Below are 9239 nucleotides of genomic sequence, written 5' to 3'. Positions count from 1 at the left end.
TCCCAGATCAGCCAGGAGGCCTGGATGTAATTTGCAAGTGGACACGCAAACGAACCAGGATAAAAATCGTGTTGCAGGATTTTTCTCTCTCTCTCTTTTTCTCTCTCTCTTTCTCTCTTTATTGCATTTAATCGGTTAACTTGTATAGTAGAATTAATTGCTATATTCTGTATCTGTGCTATACTGTTAATACTCTGATAAAATTGTAAGCTCTGTGTATTCATTTCATTATCGGTTAATTGTCGTGCAAGAAACCGAATCTGCCTAAGCTTACTGTTCTGTTTTAATCGATTAAGTCAAGTGCGTTAATCGATTATCTTCATTCTTTTAATCGATTAAATTGGGGTGATTCAGCATTAAGTGTTGAGTTTCGAAAAGCGGATATTCTAACCACTACACCTATTCAACCCCCCCTTCTAGGTGTATTGTAACCACTGATACCTAACAATAACAATGTAAACTCAACTCTAAAAACACTAAGCATAATACTCACGAGAACCTTTTCTATATGAGAAAATTATGCAATGGTTTTCACAAAACAAATTTCACAATTTCCAGAAAACAGATTTTTCTCACTTTCACTTTAAAGCAAATCAAGAAACACAAGAATGAATGTAATGCATGAAAACCCTAGAGATGCATGCAACAATTTTAATGTCTAAGTCGTATTTAACATGTTCTTATTCTCTAACTTTTCTAATGCAATCTATATGAAAGTGTATAGTCAAAGATCTTCTAGTTATGGAAGATTATACAAAATTATGCATGATATGTTGTTATGCTACATGGGCCAAAATTCCAGCATTTATACCAAACACACTGATACTACTATTAATCAATTATTCTTCCACTTAATCGATTAAGGGGAAGTTAAAAGTTTGTTTTATGTTATAACTTAATCGATTATACAGTGTCTTAATCAATTAACACACCAACAACATCATATTGGTTAGCAACTGTAATTCTCATAATCGATTATACATAATACATAATCGATTATACTGTATGAAAAATAGTTTCTTTATGCATGGTAAACTACCTATATGATATGTGAACATGCAATACACAGTTTTTCAAATATTATACCTTTAATGCATAAGACTATGTATGTAGGTGCATGAGCCTACTTATCATATGATATCTAGATGTGATGTCTCAATTTTTATCTTGTTTATATTAAAGCTCTTGTGAGACTCCACCTAGGTTTACCTAATCTAAACTCGATCTAAGGCAATCATCTTAAGACTTCTAATAAAGGTAAAACTTACAACGCCTTAAGTCTTTAGATGTAACCCTTGAGTTTTCGGCTCGTTGTTTGTTGTACGATTTTCAAGCTTACTTGTATGTCCATTGTCTTCATCAAAACTCAGGTTAGCGTCAAATGTGCAAGTCTTGACTCTTTGCGCTTTCAATCTCCCCATTTTTTATGATGACAAACTCTTCCCTAAATTCTTAATTGATGAGCTTGATGATGATCAGCAAGTGCTTGCACGGTTGGTTTAATGTCAAAGTTGTGCTTCTCCTCTTCACTTTGTTCTCCCCCTCAACCAAACAATGAGGTGATTTAAGTAGGTGTAGGTAGCAAACTTACGGAAGCTCAACAACCTGAAATACTTCAAACAACAAAATAACCTTTTTCCCCCTTGACATTATCAAAAAGTACAAACAATTAATTGATAATAACTTGTCAAAAGTAAGAAGAGTTATAATAGTTTTTGTAAATTAACTGTAATTAATCATTAAGCATAATCTGGGATTGATTAACTAGTTTTAAAGAATTGAACAAGTGCACAAATCACTGCATTTAATCGATTATTATAGGCATTTAATCAATTAAACTGACAAATACAGAATATGAAGAAGTTTTATATGGCAAATGCAACATGTATATATGCAATATGGCATGGAATGATTAATATTTATGATTTGTTCATGTTAGGCATGTATTAATCAAACATATATAGTATACATGCAAGATATGATCAAGATTCTCATAAAAACCACAATCCATACACTATTGACATAAATAAAACTAGTTCAACAATACATGAAATAGCGATTTAAAACAAGTACATAGCAAGAGTTTTATCAACCGAAAACATAATACACGTAGAAAGACACAATGCCCAAATGAAATGAAGTACAAGACCTAAAAGGTATACTAAATTGCAAAACATAACACCCTAAAAGCTAGACAGTCCTAAACTATTCCTAAGATGGTGAAGGAGGTCGTCTTGCTTGTGGATGCATGATGTCGTTGCTAGTCCGAATAAGGAAGTCTAAGCGGTTGATTTCTTCATTGAACCGTTCATTTTGTCTCTCAAACCCCGATTGAATCAAGTTCCTCAGAGACTCATAGTGTGTGTCAATGCGAGCATTGAGCCTCTATTCCATAGCTTCCAAATGAGCTATCCCGAAAGGTGGTTCTTGAGGCATATCAACAACCCCCCCCCCTAATTCTTCGGAACCTTATCATCCATACTAGTAGGAACTTCTTCATCAGACAACTCTAAGTCCACAATCGTCTTATGATCTTCCTAGTACTGCTAGACATTATCATACTTATAAATTCCCATTTTGTGGATTAGGTTGTCAATAATCAAGTGCTCACGAGAATTCTTAGAGATGGTCACTGAATCATATGTATTTATATCTAGATGATCAATGATGTGGGGTATGAAGATACCATAAGTAAGCAACTTGGTTGAAGAGGTCGAGATACCATACATAACCTTTAGAATCTCCTCGGGCCAATTAATCATAATGTTTTCTCGAATAGAAAACTTAAATTTTAGGTCGTTAATAGTTGATTGGGCATGGTTGGTGTTTCTCTAAACAAGTATATATGCCACAATATAATGCAGAAGTCGACTTTCAACCTATAGTGATCCAGCCTTAGTTAATTCTCCTTGCACATACAAGTGTATTCCTCTAAGACAATATTTATATGTTTTAGTTGCATCAAATGAGTTCCATAAATCATTAAGCAGTCTCCTAGGTTGGAACCGTCACTAGACATCCCACCCACATCCAAAAATAGGGTCTCATTCTGATCAAACAGTTTACCCGAAACCATAGACCAATAGCTACCATCTTTATATCTAAAATTAGCATAGAACTCTCTAACTAGACATGGTATACCTTTCCGTTAAGCTCAAGAAATTGATTCACACCATGAATTTCCAATCCGTGAGGAAACTCGAAGCCCTGTTCTACCATCCAAGCCATATCCGCATAGCGGATGTACGTTGGTTTCCTTTCTTGAAATTTTTCTAAGCGAGTTTCTTGAAGGATTAGTGAGTAGTATGGGTCACAGTGATCCCTTTAATCACCATGGCCAGATACAGAGCCAAATTCAGTTTTCCTTGGACGATTAGCCGTAGTTTTAACTCTCTAGGCTTAGTTGTGGTTTAATCGATTATATAATCGATTTAGGGTGATTCTGGGCTAGGGTTTGGAATTGGGGAAAATTCTAGATTTTCGAATTTCTACTGAATTGGGGGCTAATTGATGACTAACTAGGCTTAATAAGGCTCGGTTTGGATTTCTATATGATTATTATAGATCAATGTCATCAATTTATAGAAAAAGGGTTAGAAATTTGTGATTTAGGGTTTGAAAAATCTTTCCCAAATGCATACTGAATCTGATATACCTTACTGTCGTTAATCGATTAACACTCCTGATAATCGATTAAGACCCAATAGAGTCTTAAGCAGCTGAGCCCAATTAATCGATTAAAGTAGGACTTAATCCATTGAGGATTGAGATTTTCAAAAAGCTTAAGCTACTGGAACTCAGTTTAATCGATTATAACACATGGCAATCGATTAACACCAGTAAAATTGTAGATTTAAGTATATTTTTTAGATTGACATGGCATGTTGAGACACGTAACCTAAGAGTCTATTCTAGACACGTAAAATTTTAGATTGCTAGCACATAAACACAGGATCATGAATAAAAATTTATTCAGCACAAGGGAAACATGCATTTAACATATATTATAAAGATAAGCATATTTATCATGCAAAGGTATACAATACCAATATCCAAACTAGTTGCAATATTGTTCACCAATAATTCTAAGTTCTCTTCTAAGAACAAAGAATGAATCCCGTGGAAGGGGCTTGGTGAAAATATATGCTAGTTGGTTAGTGGTTTCAACAAATTCAAGCTCACAATCACCTTTTTGAACATGATGACGCAAGAAATGATATCTTATTTCTATAAGCTTGGTTCTAGAATGCAAGGTGGGATTCTTATAAAGGTTTATGGTGCTTGTATTGTCATATTTAATTGGTATATTTTCTAGATTGAGACCGAAGTCCATAAGTTGCTGCTTCATCCAAAGGATTTGAGCGCAACACACACCAACGATAATGTACTCCGCTTTAGCGGTGGATAAAGCAACCTAAGTATTAAGGTTTCCCTAGGATACCATAATCCCATATTAAGGTTTCCCTTTAAATATCTGATCCAATTTACACCTAGCAAAATCAGAATTGAAATATCCTACCAAGGATAGTGAGACATCCCTAGGATACCATAATCCCATATTAAGGTTTCCCTTTAAATATCTCATGATTCATTTAAAAGAACTAAAGTGTGATTCTTTAGGTATAGATTGATATCTTGCGCACATGCAAACACTAAACATTATATCAGGGCGACTCGCAGTTAAATATAATAGACAGCCTATCATGCCGCGATATTTTGTTACCTCTACCGCTTTTCCTTTTTCATCTTTATCTAAGTAGCATGAGGACCTGATGATCCTCACTGATTTCTTGATCATCCTAAGCCTCTTTGTCCTTTTCCAAGTCCTTAATATATGCTCCTTCCAAAGCACATGTAACATCATCAGACAAAACCTTTCTCTTCTCTTTTAGAGAAGATTCGTCAAAATGAACATGGATCGATTCTTCTACAACTATTGTATATTTATTAAAAACTCTAAATGCCTTACTTAATTTACTTTATCCTTGAGTGATAGATCAAGACCCTTTAATTGATCACTCATCATATGCATCAAACATCCAATATCTAGATATGATTCTTGTCCTTGTGTCTGAAGGCATACCTGCAGAATAGTTTACTTGGTTTGTTTGGGTACCCAAGTTATGTTGGGTCCCTTCTTGTTAGTAACTAAAGTATCTAGACTTTTCTGCACCCATACATATTTTCCATTTGGCACACCATATTTTCTAATATAGCCACACATAGATGTATAACCATATGTACCACAATAAAAGAAAGTAGGCATGTTATGATTAAATCTAGTATTTTTGTGTGTGCTCCTTGTTTTCTATATGGTTTTCTTTTATTCTTGGATTTGTAGCCTAGACCTCCATGATTACCTACGTTTCTAGTTGCAGCAAGTAAATTGTTTAGATTTTGACTACTATAAATGAACTTTGCTAGTTTATCTTTCAAGTCGAAAATTTCAGCATTCAAAACATCGCATTGGCCATATATAGGAGTCTCAATTAATTTAGTAGAGCAAGTACATGAGACACAAGAGTAGATTAATTCAAGAGTTTCATTTTTCAATTGTAGTTCATCTAACTCTTTTTTGCATTTTAGTAATTTGTTGTTCATGCAATAGGATTACCCGTTTTCTATCTACGCTAATCCTTGCAAGCTTTTTCAATTCCTCATGTAGGGGAGTCATCATAAGAAGATGAAGTGTCATAATATACTTCATTCACATCGTCTTGACCACTCGAGCTGCAAGCATCTTGTGTTTTTACCATTAAGCATTTTATTGAAGACTCCTCATCATCAGATGTGCTCGATGTTGATTCCCTCTCGGGACCATCACATATGATGTATGCTCTCTTTTATTTGAAGTCTCGAGGAGTGCTCTTCTCAGATTCAACCTTTTTGAGGTAGGTCAATCATTGTAGCCTCATACGTCTAGCCTTCCCGCATTCATGGCAAGTGAAGTACTACTTTGGGTTCTTGCCTTTCGTGGTTGATTCTCACGCTTCTTTCTTTTGGAACTTCTTGATTCGTCCTCTTTTCTTCTAGAATATACCGAATGTTTATACCAGGATATTCATGGTTTCCTCATCCAGATCGGAGTCAGAATTGTCATCCTCTTTCTCTTCTTGATCTTGTGAAGTGGTTTCCTTGAGAGAGATGCTTTTCTTTTTCCTATCTGAATCCTCATTTATTGTCAAGCACCCTCTCCCCATCTCATGTTCTTGGAGTTTTCCAAACAATGTCGCTAAAGACATGGAATCCAAATCTTTCAACTCCATGATTGTAGTTACTTTCGGTTGCCATTTCTTATCAAGACAATGCAATACTTTTTTAGTTAATTCTCCTTTAGCAAAAGATTTATCAAGGGAAACTAAATGGTTAACAATGTGAGTAAATTGCTTTTGCATTTTACTAATAGATTCATTTGACAACATGCGAAATAACTCGTACTCATGTGTTAGCGCATTTAGCTTAGCGCGTTTAACCTCGCTCGTGCCTTCATGGGTCACTTGTAAAGTGTCCCATATTTCTATCGCATTTTGGCAATATGAAACCCTACAGAAGTCATCATATGATAGGGCCAATGAGATAATGTTTTTAGCTCGAACGTTATGTTGAACCTTTCTACGTTCATCATTGGTCCACATAATTTTTGGTTTTTCTTTGGGTTCATCGTCCACCAAGTGGAGTGGAACGAAAAGACCATTGACCATGTATTGCCAAATATTCGTGTCAATTTCCTCAATGAAGATCTTCATGCGCACCTTCTAGTAGGCGTAGCCCTCGCCACTAAAAATTAGGGGGCGGTTGATGGATGCACCATCACCGCCAAAAAGGTTTGAGGAATCCATCATATTATCCTCTAGTATGGAACGAAAACGCGGTCAAGCTAGCTCTTTTGTACTAAACTTCATCATTTAAGCTTGGTTTTAATCTATTAACCAGTGCTGGACTTAATCGATTATGCTTATGGATATCCATTATCCTGATTCTGGTAGTTCTTGATTTTATGGTTTCTTGCACAAGTCACTGATTACCAATCCTTATACACTTCATTGATTACAAAGGTTACAAAATGATGTTAATATAGATTATAACATGTAACACAAAATCAATCAATTAGCAAGAATATAAAGCACAAAATTAAAGGAGATTAGGGTTAGAAAATTTTGAACAAGGAAATTTTTATCCTGGTTCGTTTGTGGTCCACTGCAAACTACATCCACACCTCCCCTTCTGATCTCAGGAGACTTTTTCTTCTTCACTATTGAAAATGTTTGATACACACAAACTTCTAATACACGACAAAACTAAGACGCTACTTTCTTGGACTCTACAAGCTTGACAACCTCAGTTTGACCTCTCTATCTCGCCTACTAAAATCACCTATCTTTTCGCGATTAGGCCCTAGATAGGTATCGCTCGCACCAAAACCTCCTAATCTCCAGGAATAATAATAAGATCTCTTCTTGAAGTGAAGTTTACTCACCAAGACATCACTTTCCTTGTTCAATACAAAATTTGAGTTTTCTTGAGTACTGAAAACTCGGATATAACAATGTAAACTCAACTCTAAAAACAATAAGTAGAATACTCACAAGAACCTATTCTATATGAGAAAATTATGCAACTTTCATCACTTTCACTTTCTATTAATCGATTATTCATCCACTTAATCGATTAACGAGATGTTAAAATTTGGTTTTCTATTATGTCTTAATCGATTATACAATGTCTTAATCAATTTACACACCAACAACCTCAGATTGGTTAGCAACTTACTTCTGATAATCAATTATACATAATACATAATCGATTATACTGTACGAAAAATAGTTTCTTGATGTATGGTAAACTACCTATATGATATGTGAATATGCAATGCATACTTTTTCAACGCCCTTAAGACTTCTAATAAAAGTAAAACTTACAACGCCCTAAGTCTATTGATGTAACCCTTGAGCCTTCAACTTGTTGTTTGTTGTACAATCTTCCAGCTTACTTGTATGTCCATTGTCTTCATCAAAACTCACCTTAGCATCAAATGTGAAAGTCTTGACTCTTTGCGCTTTCTAGACTCATATCCATCAAGATGAAAAAGATTAAAGACTCTTAGATGAAAAATATTTTTTTCATGGAAGTTCCATAATCTATAGGCTCTCAGACTTTAGACGTCATTAGAGAACTCTAATGAAATAATCTAAGATATCATTGATATTCTCCTTTACCTTAGCTACTATAATGCATAATTTTAAATTTGCCTAATCATCAAGAACGTCACTACTAGCGTCCACTTGGCCCTAGCAACGTCACTTCATTAAAAAAAATTAATCAAAACACAATGAATTCAATGAAACTAAACACTTCAATGCATAAATTTGGTCATAGAAGGGTCATTATTGTGAAAATATATCAGTTTCATCTGTAGAAATTTTTTCTAATATTCCTACTATTAAAAGAGAAATTAAACTTAATCCTTTAACATTAAAATTAGAAAATATAACTTGAATGTTTAAAATGCGAATTTCATATGATCATGCAAAAAATGATGTCTAATTTCTATATGCTTGGTTCTCGAATGCAAAACGGGTATTATCACATTTAATGGGTATCTTTTCTAGTTTAAGATCCAATGTCCTTAAGTTGTTGTTTCATCCATAGGATTAGAGCGCAACACACACTGGCGGCAATGTATTCCGCTTCGACAGTGGACAAAGCAATACGAACTTGCTTTTTACTATGGCATGCAACTAAGGAACTGCCTAGTAAGTGACAAGTCCCACTAGTGCTCTTCCGATCCAGCTTACATCCAGAAAAGTCAGAATCGGAATACCCTACCAAGGATAATGAGGCATCCAGAATACCATAATCCCATATTTATTGTTCCTTTTAAATATCTCATGACACGTTTAATAGCACTATAATGTGAATCTTTAGGAGATGCTTGAAATCTAGCACACATGCAAACACTAAACATAATATTGGGGCGGCTCGTAGTCAAATATAATAAAGAGACGATTATCCCTTGATATTTTGTTTCCTCAATCACTTTTCCCTTTTCGTCTTTTTCTAGATACCAAGCGGACGCCATAAGTGTATGCACTGAAGAAGATGCCATTTACATTTTTCCATGTCGAACTTTTTGAGTAACTCCTTCCAATACTTTGATTGATGAATGAAGATGCCACTTTCCATTTGTTTAATTTGTACTCCAAGGAAGAAAGTCATCTCATCCATCATCGACATCTCAA

Source organism: Lupinus angustifolius, chromosome LG11 (genome assembly GCF_001865875.1).
Source record: "Lupinus angustifolius cultivar Tanjil chromosome LG11, LupAngTanjil_v1.0, whole genome shotgun sequence".
NCBI lineage: Eukaryota > Viridiplantae > Streptophyta > Magnoliopsida > Fabales > Fabaceae > Lupinus > Lupinus angustifolius.
This window is presented reverse-complemented; position numbering follows the sequence as displayed.